The sequence below is a fragment of the Myotis yumanensis genome, unplaced genomic scaffold (genome assembly GCF_028538775.1).
Source record: "Myotis yumanensis isolate MYYU_CA2020_CCGP unplaced genomic scaffold, mMyoYum1.0.hap1 SCAF_3, whole genome shotgun sequence".
Classification (NCBI taxonomy): Eukaryota; Metazoa; Chordata; class Mammalia; order Chiroptera; family Vespertilionidae; genus Myotis; species Myotis yumanensis.
Window position 1 is genome coordinate 179,718,586 of NW_027223754.1, and position 17,898 is coordinate 179,736,483.

Below are 17,898 nucleotides of genomic sequence, written 5' to 3' on the forward strand. Positions count from 1 at the left end.
CCCCTAACCGCTTGCCTGCCTGATTGCCCCTAATTGCCTCTGCCTTGGCCCCCACTGCCGCAGCTTCGTCTTGAATGACATCCGGAAGGTCATTCAGCTGTCTGATCTAATTAGCATATTACCCTTTTATTATTATAGACTAGAGGCCCGGTGCACAAAAATTTGTGCACTGGCGGCAGGGGGGGGGGGGTCCCCCAGCCCGGCCTGTGCCCTCTCGCAGTCTGGGACCCCTCGGGAGATAACAACCTGCTGGCTTAGGCCTGCTCCCGGGTGGCAGAGGGCACGCCCAATCCCTAAGTGCAGCCCCTGGTCAGGCTCAGAGCAGGGCCAATTGGGGAGTTGGGGCGCCGTCCCATCATGCACAGAGCAGGGCGGATCGGGAGGTTGCAATGCCACCCTCAGCCACGCTCAGGGTAGACTGATTGGGGGGTTGGGGCGCTGCCCCCTGTCACTCACAGAGCAGGGTCCATCAGGGGGTTGAGGAGCTCCCCGCTGTCACTCACAGAGTAGGGCCGATAGGGGAGCTGGGGCACCGCCCCCTGTCACACACAGAGCAGGGCGGATCAAGGGGTTGGGGCGCTGCATCCTGTCACACTCAGGGCAGGGCCAATGGGGAGGTTATGGCTCTACCCTGCCACACACAGAGCAAGGCCCGTGGAGGGGGGTTGGGGTGCCAACCTCTATCACCCACAGAGCAGGGCTGCTCAGGGGGTTGGGGCACCGCCACTGTCACACTCGGGGCAGGGCCGATGGAGAGGTTATGGTTCTACCCTGTCACACACAGAGCAGGGCCCATGGGGGGGTGGGGGGTTGGGGTGCTGCACCCTGTCATACACAGAGCCGCAGGGCAATTGGAGGATTGGGGAGCTCCCCCCTATCAGGCACAGAGCAGGGCTGATCAGTGAGTTTGGGCGCTGCCCCCTGTCACGCTGATCCTGGTGCAGGGAGCCTTGCTGCTCAGCTGATCCCGGTGCCGGGAGCCTCGCTGCTCCGCTGATCCCAGTGCCGGGAGGCATATTACCCTTTTACTATATAGAATAGAGGCCTGGTGCATGGGTAGGGGCTGGCTGGTTTGCCCTGAAGGGTGTCCTGGATCAGGGTGGGGGTCCCCACTGGGGTGCCTGGCCAGGCTGGCTGAGGGGCTGAGGGCTGTTTTCCCGCTGGCAGTTGACTAAAAGCTCCCAACCGCTCCTTGTTTTCTTTTCTTTTTTTTTATTCTGGGCCAGCTTTAGCTCTGAGGCCTTGCTGCTGAAAACATGGATACAATGTTGTGGTCCGGGGCTGACTGAAAGCCAGTTTTGTTCAGCTTCTTATTTGCAACATAGTAATAGTTGCTTAGAGTTGCAGTTGAGAGTCCGGCAAGTGAGGCAGGGAACGTTGGAGTCTGCAGTCCCTGGAGGAAGCAAGCCTCCCTGCTCGCTTCAGTGCATGGCTGCCGGCCGCCATCTTGGCTGACAGTTAATTTGCATAAGGATACGCTGATTAGCCAATGGGAAGGGTAGCGGTCGTACGCCAATTACCATGTTTCTCTTTTATTAGTGTAGATTCAAAATCTTCAACTTAAAAATTTGCCTGCTATATTTGGTCAAACATTTAATTAACTCAACCGTAATGCCTTGGCAGGGCTGGACCAAATGATTTTGTTTTGTTTTGTTTTCTGTTAATCCTCACTGGAGGGCATTTTCTCCATTGATTTTTAGAGAGAGTGGAAGGGAAGGGGAGAGAAAGAGAGAGAGAAACATCAATGTGAGATGGAGCCTGCAACCAAGATACGTGCCCTTGATAGGAACTGAACCTGGAACCCTTCAGTTCACTGGCCAACACTCTATCCAGTGAGGCAAACCACTTAGGGGTGGACCAAATGATTTTGTGGGCCTAATATAGCCTATGGGCAGGACGTTTCCTACCCCTGGTTTAAAGCATTACTAGAAGCGTGTTCAGGAAGCCCAAGAGTGGTGATATAATTTGTAAAATTTTGCCCCAGAGTCCAAATTTGGAACCAAATGTTAGCAGCATCAACCCAAATTTGAACCTAGGATTTACATTAAAGTGGCAAAAGGTACCACTGTTAACCACACTGACACTTACCTAAATAAAGGGCTTACAAATGATTCTTAAGAGTTCACAGTGACTGCAATTCTTAAAACCTACCAAACTTTGAAAAAATATTTTTTAAAATGCCTGTGATACTCTTCTAGGATGCAGTAAGGAGCACAAACTTACAGACTCACCTTGTTGAGCCGGAGTCTGTCCTCAAGCGGGAAGAGTGTGAGGTAGTCTTGAGGGAGGGTAGAGCACCAGGCACAGGCACCTGAAAGGGGACACAGTGTTCTCATCGGCCTGGCTAACTTTTATCTTAAAAATGCTAAAGCACCCCATTGTAACTTATAATCATTAAAGAGCAAAAATACACAAGCTTTCAGCTTCAAATAGTTTTCCCAAGAATTTCTCCTCCCCTTGCGGACCCTCCCTTCAGTCATTTGAATGGCAGTACTTGTGGGGTGGGTTTGTTTGGTTTGGTTTCAATTAGTATTTTTGTGCCTTTGGGAAAGGAATTTCAGTTGTTTCTTAAAAAGGTCATTTGATGGGCCTATGGTGCTCTAGGAAAGACTTCCTGCCTTCTTTTTCTCCTGACAAAGCTCCCTGCGATCCCACAATAATTTCTTGAAAGCAGTTTAACAGACATTTGGAAAATTGCCTAAGGACAGGGCCTAAAAATGAAGCTGAAGGAGAGAGTCAAGCTTTCGTTACTAAAAAATACAAACAAAAGCACGCCGCACTCTTCCTCAGTGAGTACAAATTACAACCACTGGGTAGCAAAGAGTGTAACTTGGCACCAGTCCTTTGACCGCTCTATCGCCTAATGCTGTGAGAATGTGAAACTCTGCCATCATGTTAGAAAGAAAGCCTAAGAAAGAAGTCTTGGCTACACGGCGAGAATTGACGCAATTCTTATGTCTGCTACATTCAGACTATGCCCTTAACAGATGTTTCTGCATTTATTTATAGAAAGGTTTACTTTAGTAACAAGACCATCTTCCCTCAACAATTTTTTTAATATACCAAGAAACTGAACAACTTTTATTATGAATAGAAAATGCCACCAAAAAGTTACAATCAAATTCTTAGTTATAAAACAATATGAAATATTAAATTTGAAAGTGTAAAAAGAAAGAGCTGGAAGCCCCCAAATCTGATGCAAATGTATAAACTTCAAACACAACTGAGCAAGGGAGAAGTTAGTCCAAAGCCTCCCCTTCCTTACCTGGGTTCTCCCTGCTCAGCTACTATAACCCTGAATGGAGACATTGTCTCCAAATCTGGTTACTAAACTAACACTTCATATAACTTAATAGTTTTTATAAAAATGCCATTCATTTCCATATTATTTTTTTTACATAGAGTTACAGCTGCAGCGCAAAGATGCCTTACTGCATGTTTCCAAGATTTACAAGAAAAAGAGACTAGCAATCACATTAAATTTTTTTCTAATGAAAATGAGTAGGCTTGAAGCCAACTAGATATCACAGAATTCCTGTTTCACCCTCTTTTACCAGATGGATTAGAGTCCTGGCCTCAATGGACCTACTACTTATCTCCTAAAGAAGCCAGAGGAGCCCGGCTGGTGTGGCTCAGTGGATTGAGCATCATCCCAGGCACCGAGAGGTCACTGGTTCGATTCCCAAGTTGCAAGCGCAGTCCCCGGTGGGGGACGTAAAGGGAACCTAACTGTGGCCTCCTAGTTCATAGGCCAATGCTCAACCAATGAGCCACAATGCTGGCCGGACTGCTCTTGAGTTCTTAATCATCCAGAGAGGGAGGGAGAAGGAGAGAGAAATCCTAAGATATATATAAAAGGCCTGTGTCCCTAATGCCGAAACGACCAAAGACCCAAAGACCAGCACAGGTGGGCGGGGCTGCGAACATGGCGAGGCTGCATGATTTTGCGCGCTGGGCTTCTAGTAGAAACATCAATGATGAGAGAGAATCATTGACCCGCTGCCTCCTGCACACCCCACACTGGGACTGAGGTTCAGAAAGATGAGGTGACCTGATCAGAACCCAGTTCCTGCCTTTAGAGAACAGTAGGCACTTAGTAAATAAGTGCCAGGCAACACTGCACAACTCAGAGACACTGCTCACAGCCTTGTGAAGGTAAATCCTAGAATACCCTTTCTGTGGACGAGGAAACTAAGATTTCAAAAAGATTTCTAGGCTCACATGGCCAGCGAATGGTGGAGCCCCGATCTGAACTCAGGTGTTTGCTTTCTTCCTACCAGACTCCCATCCCAGGGTATTTACATAACCCACGCTGCTTCTAATAAGTATTCCCACTTTTTCCTGCACCCTTCCCTTTTGGGCTCATAAACTAATCCATAAACCATAGGAACTGAAATGCATTGTGAGTCTTACAATTTGTAATTAAATGTCATGCAGGAAATCAAGAACAAAGGAGAAAGATAAGACAAGAAAATTATATGATCAATTATTTTTAAGTAGCCACGCAATCATTTTTATTTAGACCAGTTTGAAAAATACATGTCCTAAACTTTACTAGAACAAGCTATCCATTGATTACTTGGGTGGGGTCCCCTTTCCCTCGCTAACACTTTAATATCCCATACGCCAGAGAGCTATTTTCAGAGTTTTGATAAATATTCATCAAATAAGTGAGGTGTCTTTATTGAAGATCTGTTACTCCAATTTGAGTCAGCCAAAAGAACCACTCTTAAGTGCATACAGATTAAAGGACAAGATAACCGTATTAACAGAAGCTGTATTTTCCTACAGAACACACATCAGACAAATGCAACACTGGGACATCAAGCACTAAGAAAGGAATAGCATGATCTTTGATGTAGACCAGTGATAAGGAAGAACACATGGTGGGGCCAAAGTTTTAAGAGAAAACATCAAACTGATGGTAATGTTGGGAGAGAAAGAACTGAAGAAGAGAAAAAGAAGGCTCCTTCTGCAAAGCAGACATCATAAAGCTGCCTTTGCTGTGGCTCAGAAAGTGCAGGCTCTGTGGGAGACGCAGTGTGTCGGCAGGAGAGTTTTGGTAAGTAAACCCCTGGAAGAGCTGCTTTCTAAGACAAGGAAAAATTTTAAAAGTTAACTGGTTTTTCATTTAAATTAAGTAAACTACAAAGGTAATAAAACCGATGAAGTAATAAATAGTCCTTCAACAGACAGTTTCCCTGAACAAACAAAAGGACACTGTTTTGTGTTGTGTGTGAGATCCATTCCCCTACTGTACAATGAATCCCGTCTCATACCTTACAGTCCCAGCACCTAGCACCCTTTGGCACCCTCAGCAAATGAGGGTAAAGGATGGCCAGGAGGAGGGTCTAGATAAAGCAGGAACTTGACATGCTATTTCCTGTGGTGGCAATGCAGGCAGCTAGGTGATACAAATTTCTCTTTTCCTTCTCCCATACAAGGAAGGATTCATTGGGGGATAGGAGGACAATTTTTTTAAATGGAAAAAAAAAAAGGATAAAACAAACTTGTGGCTTTAAGTTGTATTTTGGTATTAACACAAATGATGTTCTAAAAACAGATTTTGACCACCTCTTACCTGAGAAATTTTTCTAAGTACTAAACGTTGCTCGAGTTAACCTCTTCTCAGCTTATCAGCTTTGATTATCCTGCTTTATTGCTGTCAATTAACCATTGTTCAATACTGCTACAGGACAGTAAGAAAAATCCCAACACTGTGGTTAAAGACCTGGCAGTTCTGACTAGAAGTCATCTGCACAGATGTTCTAAAATTCCCCCCATTTTTCTCCTAATGGTCTAAGAGAACTAATGTTAAAAAGACCCTACCATAACAAAGAGTAAGTTCAAATGTGAGGAAGAGATTCATTTTTAAAATAACACTAATTAATTTCAAGTGACAATGATTTTCATTGTCTGCTTAAAACATAAGTTGATGGGAAAATTTCAGCATACATTAAGAAAAGCAAAAAATATAGAGCAAAGATTCTACTACTGAAGTTGAAAAATACTACAGTATGTTGGCACAGTCAAGCAAGCTTGAAACAATTATCTAATTTCCTAAATTGAGCTGTTTCATAATGTATGTTAATCTTGAATAAATGTCCTCATTTCAGTTCAAAGAAAAGCATAAGCAATAAAGCTACCTTAAGTTGAAGAAAAGAGTATCCTTATGTTTAAACACTATTTATGCCAGGCACTCAGGAAGATTATACTTTACACATTTCTGAAACCTTATCATTTCCTGTCTTAGTGCCTGAAGGAAGGAGAGTCCTTAGATGGTGTCTGGAGTTATATGTAGTCTCCCACAGTTTTTGGTTTAGTTTGGTGTACTCTTTCCCATTGCAGGTAGCATATGAAACCATGTATTACGGATTTCTATCAGTTCATACCATGTTCCAGTTCACACCAGTTCACTGCCTAACAATGGCTCTAAAAGTCAGGAGTCCAACTCCTGCCTGGCCAATGTGATTCAGTGGATGAGCATCAACCTCTGAACCAGGAGGTCACGGTTTGATTCCCAGTCAACCAACATACTTGGGCTGTGGACTCAATCCCCAGTAGGGGGTGTGCAGAGGGCAGCCAATCAATGATTCTCTCTCATCATTGATGTTTCTATCTCCCACTCCCATCCTCTCTGAAATAAATATAAATATGTGTGTGTGTGTGTGTGTGTGTGTGTGTGTATTAAAAGGTTGGTTATCTTCAGATGGAACAACCCATCCCAACCTGGTTAAAAAAGAAAAGAAGAGTCTACTCCGAAGCCCCAGGTACAGGAAATATGGCATAAACACATATGGGCGAGTGTATAAAAATAAATAAGGGGGGAGGGATAACAAAGGGAAATGATTAAAGAAAACTGAAGGGAAATAAATCAGAATCATGGGAAACACACAGAAGCCAATGGACATCTAATCCTTGCACAATTCAGAGAGAAACTGTGTTAAGAGGAGTGGCCAGCAGAGGTGCTCACCGAAGAGGCAAGCTGCCCTGGCATGATGCGGAAACTGGCAGGCAGCAGCCTGCACATCACAGGTCCCAGTGGGCACATTGAACCCAGGAGTCTCAATGGTCCAGCCTACATAAGTGTGGACCCTGAGAAAGAAGATTACTAAGGGCTCCTGGTGGATAACTGGGCTCAAATTAAAAACAAACCAACAAAAACAGAGGCTAGTAGCCATTTCTAAATAGGGGCCTCTCATGCAAGTTGCACTTCAGGGAGAAGCCTGTACTGAACTGCCTGCCTGCACTGTGTTCCTGCCACCTGAGCCAGGCCTTACAAAGGAGTTCCAGAAATTTTATTTCAACCAATAGGACTGAGGCATTCCCTGTCCAATCGGAGTTCTGCAGCTCTATTCCCAACAGCATCTTCACTGACAAATCAGAGCAGCTCCATTATAACCAATCAGGACAGTGAGAACCAAACTGTGAAGATGAGGAGTCCTCATTTGCACAGGACAGACTAGTCAGAGGTCAGGGGTGGGGCATCTCTCTCTATAAGTCAACTCCCCTAGGCTCAGGGAGCACACTTTCCCCTTCCACTGAAAACAGAAGACTGCATTTCCCATAGGAAAGAAGTCTTGCCAAAGCAGAGCAGGCAGAGTGGGGCAGACAGGTGCAGAGCAAGGCAGAGAGAAGCGTATAGGAGCAGGTGGTTGTGACCCCTGCCACGGCCATGCTGCTTCTTAATTGAGCTGTAACACACTGAGCTGTTCCGCAGTCATGCTGTATCACACCTGAGCTGTTGGAACGGAATCAAGTTTCCTTCTTCACTGCACCCCAAATTGGGGGTTCCTGTTGCTGTTGAATTGGTGCCAGGGACCACAAGTTGACGCAAGAAATGTGAGTTCATTCACATTGTCTGAAATCAAGGCTCCAAAAAGAAAACTGGCCTTGTCTTCTACATGTTCTGGAGCAGCATAGACAACATCAAACTCCTTCATCCCGGCTCTGCTTGGGAAGTGAATTTGGGACAGTCATAACCTCCTTGACCCTGTTTCTCACCTGCAGAGCTCTTGGAAATAAGTGCACCTGGTGCATCTTTTTAATAACTGACACTGGCAACAGCTCTATGGCCCTGGGAGGTGCAGGGTCTTGGAGGAGGATGACTTGATAAACAAAAATCATCAGGTCCACTCCGACCTTGGGAGGCTGGGGAAACCAGCCTGGATATAACTATCTCATCCTTGAAGAGGACTCTGCTACAGGGTCACAGACACGGGTGAATCACTTGCTACAAGCCAGAGCTAGGAAAAAATTTGTCTAAACACTTCATTTAATAGCACTTTGTATGTGTCAACCTACTGTTCTATATATTTTATGCATGTAATTCATTCTTCATTTTCTGATGAAGCAGGAGGCACAGGAAGATTAAATAATCTATGACCCAGGTTACCAGCTAATAAACGGCAAAGTCTGTACATGAGCCCAGCCCTGTCTACTGCAATCCATGCTCCCAATCGCTCTGCAACACTGCCTCTAACTAGGACTCACAGCTTGCCCTCCTGGCAGGAAGATCTTCTCTCCCCAAAATGAAATTTTAGCCACCCCTCCCTAAATTCCACATCTGTCAGATGGGGACAAGATCACTTCCTTCCCAATGAAAAATAGTATGTTTATGTGAAAATGCCCTTCAAACATATAAAAGATGCTCTATATCATATATTATCATGAAAATGCAAATTAAAACAAGGAGATTCTACACACCTATTAGAATGGCCCAAATCCAAAACACTGACACCCCAAATGTGGGCGAGACTGTGGAACAACAGGAAATCTCTCTCACTGCTGGAGGGAATGCAAAATAAAAGACAGTTTGCCAGTTTCTTACAAAACTAAATATACTCTTTCCAGCAACTGTACTCCTTGGTATTTACCCAAAATATAGCATAGATCCTTGAAGTTGGGATTGCTACGCCTCCCTTACATACCACAAATTAAATCTGATACAGACATAAGAGTAGTTTAACGTTCACAAGGAGAATGCCTTGGAAAACTATGATCTAGAAATAATCAATTGTGCTTTATATGGTGCTGACAAGTAAAACCCTGACTGCAACAGCAAATATCCTTCACCAGTCACTCTAAGGCAGCGGTCGCCGACAGGCCACTGGCGGTCCATGAGGGCCGAAAGGTTGGCGACCCCTGCTCTAAGGTGAGGACTGGGTTAGCCTATCTTCAGCAAAGCAGTGCTACAGCTCAGTTATGAAGCAGCAAGGTCATGCAGCAACCTGCCCGACTCCACCTTCATGAGAAAGGCACCAGCAAATACAACACATTAACATTATACAGGTGACCGACCCTGTACTTGACCATCCAGGAGGAAAGGCCCTATTATGCCAGAACGAGGATGGATCCAGGAACCAGGGCAAAAGGCACCCTAACAACACACACCCCCTTTTTTTTTTCCTTTTAATGAAGCACCTGCCTCAGTATCTCCTGCCTATTTCCTTCTGGACAAAATCTAAATTTATAGGATAATATGCTAATAATATCCTTCAACATCCCTCCCTCAAACATTGTTTAATGTAGTTTGTTAAAGCCGGTAGTTTGAAAGTTTTAATAGATTTTTAATTGTATAAAAATTCACTGAATTAAAATATCTCATTTCATAATTTAAAAAATCAGCTTGAATTTAAATTATTCTTTCAACAAGACTATCAAAACAGTCTGACATCTACATCTCCTTTTATGCAAAAATTAAAATCAGGGCATTTATAACTACGGGCCTTGCCTGCTCAGTAGTAGCTGGCTGAGGCTACTAGGTACCAAGAAATCCTCTCTCACAAGCTTACAAGCTTAATACTACCCCCACCTACTCCCACCAGCTAATAGGAAGACACTGATACAATTTAAAAACAAATCCATAATCACAGTGTTTTTGATGTTTTTAAAATGATGGAAATCACCCCAAAAATCAAAATATATAACTTCTCTGAAAAAAACTTGAAAATTTGCCAAAAGCTGGTCCACCCACATTTCCTAAGGTCAGTAATCAGCAGGAGCTGAGTGGGGACCGCCCCCTTTTGGTAATTCAAGTACTCTCTAATTTGCCATAGTCCTAACCACTCATCCTTCACAACCAACCCACTTCACCCCTTAATGCCATCTGCCTTACTGTGGTAATGAGTTTGCAAACACTGTCATAAAGCATTTGTAAATACCACCCCACTCCCATATACTACACAGCAGGCTAAACATACCCATGATAAGCACATCGTGTACCCAGAGCCTCGGGGATTGTGGCTGATTGATCTGTCTGATGTCTCATTCTTTTGCTCACTTGCACTGCTCTCCCTCATCTCTGCTTTTTCTCCTTATGTTGGCCTCATACTCCGAGGCCAGCTTTTCCCACTGGGTCCTTAAGTTAACTTTCTGCAGTTAAAAAAAAAAATCTCTCCAAGCCTATTTTCTCACTCATTAAAATGAGCAAATTTACCTTGCAGAGTCATAAAGATTAAATGAAAATGTGGGTAAAGGACTTAGCACAGCTCCTCTGCACATATGATAGCCACTTAGTTGTTTAAATAAAAAAAAATATATATATATAGTGAGTCAGTGCAACAATAATAATAATGATGATGACAACTTTGTTTATGGAATTTATTTTTAGTTTTTAAAAGTTATAATTTTCGCCCTAGCTGGTTTGGCTCGGTGGAGAGTGTCAGTCTACAGACTGAAGGGTCACAAGTTCAATTCCAGTCAGGACACATGCCCAGGTTGTGGGCTCGATCCCCAATAGGGGCCGTCCAGGAGGCAGCTGATCAATGATTCTCTCTCATCAATGATGTTTCTCTCTCTCTCTCCCTCTCCCTTCCTCTCTGAAATCAATAAAAAATACATTAAGGAAAAAAAAAAGAATAGGTAACAAAACTATTACACATACAAGAAATAATAAATTCAGCTACATCACATAACCACTTAGTAGAGAGGGCATCTGAGGCAGTCCCTGAGAAGGGGCCTGCAGGACTTCCAGCACTCCCTTGCTCATTTCCCTGTTCTTATTTAGGCAACAATTTCATATCTTATAAGGTGCTTTCAATGAAAGGCACAGAAATGATTACAGAGGAAGGGTCTTTCCCACTCTACATAGGAAGCATAATAGTGTCAACGTAAGAATGTCCAAACCTGTAGAGAATTTTTATGAGTTTTTTTGAGCCAAACCTGAAGACAATGTTGGAAAGCCAGATCTTAAACGCTCCACAGAATGGCAGTCTGCAGCTTCTTTTATGCATTTGGAATTAAGGGGGAAATTTCAGGAAGATTACACATAGGTTGGATTATAGGATAGTTAAGATTATGTGTTCACTAGAGGGTGGTTATGCCCTCAAGGGGTATTACTTCTGGCATTTCAAAGGTGTGTTAAGCTAGATTCACAAGAACAATGGACAGGGCTTAAAAACCTTTCTCTAAAGAAGTTATTGGCCTGAGGTGTGACTACCCACATGACCTGCCCAGTTTGGAATTTGATTTATTATATCAACCCTTTTCATCCACAAGTTACAGCATTTATTTTTTAATTACTTTTTTTAAAGCCCAAATTACTGCCCATTTTGTTGTATATATGTGTGCTTTTCCTTAAAATAGAATATATGAGGGAAGTCTTTGGTTTCCCTTCCCTAAATAGAATGCTGAATGTAATTACATTACTAGTATTACAACATAATGTCCCACCTAGCCAAAACAAATAACAATAATGTGTACACATTTGCGAGTTAAATAGGACAAATTCACTGGAGACTTTTAAAGACCTGGTATATTTGCTTAAATTAACAGGGTTGTGTGTGTGTGTGTGTGTGTGTGTGTGTGTGTGGTTTTGTATTGTTTTGTTTTTAATCAGGGGAAAGGTATGTAGAAAATCTGATGAAAACAGAAGTAGACCTGGTGAAATCCAGCTTCTCATGCCTAAATTTTTTCAACCACCACTCTTTTTAATCTTCATTGTTGAAAGTATTACATAGGTCCCCTTTTTTCTCCCATTGATCCCTTATTCAACCACCACTCTTGAATTTGGCCACTCTGAATCTCAGTGTAAAGGGTCACCTTCCTCAAGAGACCTTTCTGACTCCCCCCTCCCACTTCCAACAATTAAAAACTGGCCGCTGCTTCCCTGTGTCCTGACTACCTGCGATATATTTCCACCACAGCACCGAAAACTGCACGTGTTGTTGACTCATCTCCCTTACTAGCCTTTAAAAACTCCTCAAGGGCACAGAGAACGCAACAGTCCCCAACCTCTCTCCTCCACCGTGAAGCTTCAGCATGGAATGGTAGTTAAAATAGAAAGTGGGTTAGAATCCTGGCCCTGCCTCACTTTTTCCTACCCAGGTGAGTTTGGGCAAATTATTCTGTGCCTGGGTAAAATGGGGGATAAAAAATGTATAGACTCTATAAGGTTGTTGAGAGATTTAAATGAGTTAATACATGTGAAGTGCTTAGGACTTGGCAGATTGCATTCCGGTATTATTATAAATAACCATTATTATTTAAAAATCAGCCTACATTTCCTCACTCTTCTTGAGAAGATCATCAATGATCTCATTGACAGAAGTCAAATCCTTGACTTCCATCTCTGGCTCCAATCCTGCTGTCCACCTCTATGTTCCTGAGGCTTTCCCCTTTGCTTCCAGGGAGGGCACTGCTCTCATTTTTTCTCTCTGGCTTCTCCTGCAGCCTGGGCCAGCTGTTACAGCCTCCTGCTGCCTGACTACTCCCTCCTTACTCTACCTGCTTCCAGGACAAGCTTATCTATTAACTGGTCTTCAGCTACCGCCACTTGTGCCAACTGTCACTACCTGTGGGAAAGCAGAGTGGAAATTTCAATATATTTCTACCTTTAGAGACAGCTAGAGATGATAGGTACACATTGGTTAAGTTTAAGTTAAATTCAGGAGAAAAATATATATAGGCAAACCATGCCTCACATTTATTCCATAGGTAATATATTCCAATCTATCAAAAAAAAACTATATTAAGTTTAACTACCAAACTGCATCTGTTATATGCTTGAGTATGTAAATATCTGCACATAACATTCACACATGTATGTATGCATGTGTGGATGGTGTCAAAACCTTAGCCTTACCTCGGCAATAGAAATCTTTAAATCTTTAGCCCTCATTTCTTCTTAGAAAAGTATACCTGAGAGTCACTCAGTATCTGGGCTGTATGAAGTTGATAAATATTCAGGCAGTAAGCAGAAACAACACACACATGCTCTAAGTATGCTGCATTAATATGGGCAAAAATAACATCACCACAAACCCACTTTCTACATTTTGTGAAGACTATTCTAAACTCAAACTAATGTGCCTGCTAACAAGCATACTTCTCTATTATATCAAACAAAATACACAAATAACATTGTAACCTCGTTAGATATCTCAATGGCTTAGATGTGTTTCAATATCGGTTATTTCTGAGTCATTTCAGCATAAACAGCATGGGATATTCTGTGACACTATTTAGGTTAGGCAGTACAGTAACTCTGACCGTAGCAGGAGTGCACTGTCCAGGGTGGAGCTAGTCGACTCCGATCAGGAGTGGTTACAACAGACAAACGCTTTGGGACACTTTGCCCATTACCTATTTGAGGGATGTTCTTTGGTGCAAGCAGCAGCTTGCAAATGAGCACGATGAATGTTAGAAATAGATCATATTGGTGAAATGAAAGGATTCAAGTATGTGGGCATGCTAAAATGTTTTAGAGCCCCTTCCACCCTCGAATGAACAAAGTATGAGTCTGGTGAAGCCTGAACCCCTGATAGCAACTAAAAGACCAACAGCCTTTCCTCTGCCATCCTGTTGTCCGTTTCAAGTAAATGCTCCTTGAAATGTACACCAGAACACCTGAAACACAAACATCAGAGCTCTCCTCAAGCTTATAAGCCAGGTTGTACCAACCCTTTGGGGCTACTGGCTAGGGAATATTTATCTAAAAATTATCTGTGTGTACGATTAGAGGAAACTTGCTTTCGTTATAAACTAGCAGTGAGATTGTAAGAGAGCAGGTAACCGCCACCTGCTTCAAGCTCTTTGGAAGGTACCATTATCTACCTATTCCCTCAAAAGACACCTAGGAGTTGGGCAAGACCAAATTGACTGTAGAAGAATGGGCTATGTGAAAGTAATCTGAAAACTATAAGGCACCATAATCATGTGCAATATTATTACAGCCTTTTGATTATACTTTGAAATTGAAGAATGCTGGTCTTGATGTCCCTCCTCCTACCTGTATATCAGTTTCATCTAAGTGCCTGTTTTTTAAGTCCCTCATCCTGTTGCTTTTTAATCTCCTCCCCACCAAATACATGCGCATACACACAGGTCTTATGCTTATTATTTATTACAAAAATTAATATAATTAATAAAATATTAAATAAGAATAAAGATAGGAATGAGGTAGTATGAAGACTTTGTGACCACCACTGCAGGTACGCTTATTAGACAGATGAGGTTGGTCAGCCTGACTTCCAAATATATAAGGATATTATATTTAGGCCTAGACCCAGTCATTTAGGAGCTTAAAATTAACTTGAGGCTGCCCTAGCTGGTTTGGCTCAGTGGATAGAGCGTCGGCCTGCGGACTGAAGAGTCCCAGGTTCGATTCCAGTCAAGGGCATGTACCTTGGTTGCAGGCACATCCGCAGTAGGGGGTGTGCAGGAGGCAGCTGATTGATGCTTCTCTCTTATCGATGTTTCTAACTCTCTATCCCTCTCCCTTCCTCTCTGTAAAAAATCAATAAAATATATATTTTTAAAAATAACTTGATGGGGGCCCTTGCTGGGTACTCAGTTGGTTAAAGTGTTGTTCAATCTCTGGTCAGGGCACATACAAGAGTCAACCAATGAATGAACACACAACTAAGTGGAACAACAACTCGGCATTTATATCTGTCTCTCTCTCAAATCAATAATAAAAAATTTAAAAAACAAACTTGATTTGACCTTAGAATTGAACGAAGTGTTCCAGATTGGTTCTATCAGAAGCCTCTGCATATTCAACTGAAGTCTATTGTATGTTGTTGTGTTTTTAAATAGAATGTTAGAAGAGTTCCATCTTCATTTCCACGACAGATCTGAAACTTACTATCATCAATATAATGCCGTCAAACTGCACTTGCACAGTGCCAATAAACAAGTACTTAGTTCTGTTTACTTGCTCTTCTGCGCCTTTGTTTCTGAGACTTGGGGAAATGCCTCCATCTCCACGCTCCCCCAGAGACACAAAGACCAGTGGAGTTTAGGCCTGATCCTACTGTCAACAGGGAGCGGCTAAGGATTTTAACCCAAGCAGTGTCACAAGTACTAGAGCCACATCCTACCACTAACTATGTGAACTTCCACATCTATTCTTCAGTGACTGCTCTTCTAAAAGGGAACATGGTACAACCACCTCCAAAACTCTCCTGGGGTCAACATCACCAGGTCTCTATAGGAATTCTACAGGTTAGAATTTGGCATCAGTGGTTCTTACTTATAAAAATTAGTATTTTTGCCCATCCTACAAGCTGCCTCACAACCTAGTTGTTCTTTTTTGTTTGTTTTATTCTTTATTGTTGAAAATATTACATATATAACTTTGTTGTTCTTAATCATGACTTTTGAAAGGCCAATTCTGATCCAGCTGGTGTGGCTCAGTGGTTGAGCATCAACCTATGAACCACGTGGTCTCTGGTTCGATTCCCAGTCAGGGCACAAGCTTGATCCCTGGTAGGAGGTGTGCAGGAGGCAGTGTCTCTCTCATGTGTCTCTCTCATAGATGTTTCTATCTTTCTATCCCTCTTCCTTCCTCTCTCTCTAAAAGTAATAAAAATATATTTTTTAAAAAAGGGGAAAAAAAGAAAGGTCACCTTTGCCAAGAGCAAAGTTAAGGTGTATGTGGCTGACCCATGAACAATGTTGGTTTGAAGTGCACGGGGCCCCTATATACAGATTTTTTCAGTCAACCCACACAGACTGTTCAAGCCCACGTGTTCAAGTCACCTGTATTTGTGAAGCAAGATTCTTAATTTTTAAAACAAATACTTGAAGTTGTGCACTTAACTTAGTAAGTCATAGTACTTAAAAATGATTCATAAAATTATTAACTTAATTACTTTAACTTAATGAATATCTGAAATATGAAAAATAATATTCCTGCTAAATATATGAAGTCAAGAATAAAATCTCCAATGACTGGGTGGATTATTTCCAGGAAAAACACATACTCCAAAAATAATCAGTTGAATGAAAGAGGCTTATGAGAAATCAGGTTGTTCCTTAAGTGGAGAAAAAAATAAGTAACAAGAAGGTTATGGGCAAACTCCCATAAAGGCCAGTTAGTTTCTCTGTGTAATGATTATAGATAACCCACAATCTCAGCCATTTCAAAATACTTAAGTCACACCCAACAGGGAGGAACCCATGCAAACATCTCACAGAAACCATAACAGCATGGCTGTCGTGCATTCATTGGTAGTTGGAATCACTCAAGTGGAAGGCCCCGCCTGGCATAATGACGTAATGGAGGGAACAGAACCCTGGACCAAAAGGGGTCATGAAGTTGCTGCTTCTAATCTCACCTTGAACCCTCACTGCTGAATGATCTTCGACTAATCATTTTAGGCTTTCTTGAAAGGCAGAGGCCCATTCCTATCTTTGTAAAACCACCCACAGCAAGTATAATTTCTTTTGACATAACATGGGCTTTATAAATGTTTGTGGGCTGAATATAAACAAGGTGATCTCAATACATTGAACTGGAAGACACTGAGCAGTACTCCAAGCCTTAGTTAATTATAAAACCATCTCAACATTTCCTAATGTAAAATCTGAATAAGTAAACATCTTAATTCAGGACAGAGACAGTAACTGTGCTCCTCATACTCAATCAGCAGAAAGCTTAACAAACTTTAGGACAATGTGATATCCTCCTCCTCTCTCCCCGGGCGGGGGGGGGGGGGGAAATTATTCCACACCTTGGCTCCTTCCCCATCCCACTACTAAGTTTAGTGATATCGAGACTATTTGTAGTTCTTCAACAGACCTTGTTCTCCTTAAATACTGCGGCTTTGTCCCTATTGTTTTATCTGTATGGAGTACCCGCTCAGAAAATGCCTTTTCATTCTCAAGTCTTAGCTTGAGTGAATTTCCCTCTTAAACCTTCCCCGAGTTCCTCTGCAGACTTAGGAACATGTTTCCAGAAGCTCTCACTTCCAACCCCACCCCAGGAACGCACACCTACATTTTATCCATTATCACATTCCAAAAAGTATTTCTTTAAATGCATGACCTAGATAAAAAGTATCTGGGAGATGAGACTTAAAAAATTTTGTCATATCCAGCTCACAGGCACTCAACAGATACTGTTTGAATGGAACAATGATGAGTAAAGGCGCCACCCAATCTACCAACATCTTTTATCTACAAATAGCTAACCTCTAAACATTGGGTTCGAGATAGAGTGCTTATCCATCACTGTGTTTGGAAGAGGCAGACAAGCTTGGAGTGCAGCCCCAGCAGTTTTCACTGCATCTGAATATTATTCCCATAGAAACAATACCAGCAACGAATGGAGTTACAGGCTGGGCCATCAAGCTCTATACTATTTAAAGCAAGCATGTCCAACTCAAAGGCTAACACAAGCCATATAAATGAGGCAGGCGGCCCGTGGGCCGTGAGTTTGACATGCTTAATTTAAAGGATCTAAAACTACTAGTGATTTTAGGACTTTCAGAGTTAGAAAATATTAGTAAAAGTTTCCTGCACATGTTGTAGGCTGTTGTGGTCTGGACTAAAATCTTAGCACTGCCTTTTAGTGTAAATATCCTTGGAAGAAGATACCATGGACTCCTGTAACACTCCCACTGACATTTTAAATCAGGTGATCTCAACAGTGACAACGCTCCCTTTAAATAG

At 42.4% G+C, this 17,898-nt stretch overlaps 1 protein-coding gene across 1 annotated transcript in view; it reads right to left on the bottom strand.

Moving 5' to 3' along the window:
* The window catches only part of RASSF8 (Ras association domain family member 8), a 100,766-nt gene that overhangs the window by 70,253 nt on the left and 12,615 nt on the right, over window positions 1–17,898 (bottom strand). Inside the window, exon 2 of the mRNA XM_070410532.1 lies at window positions 2,232–2,311. The gene's annotated coding sequence lies outside the window, so the exon portion shown is untranslated. The remainder of the gene's footprint in view (window positions 1–2,231; window positions 2,312–17,898) is intronic.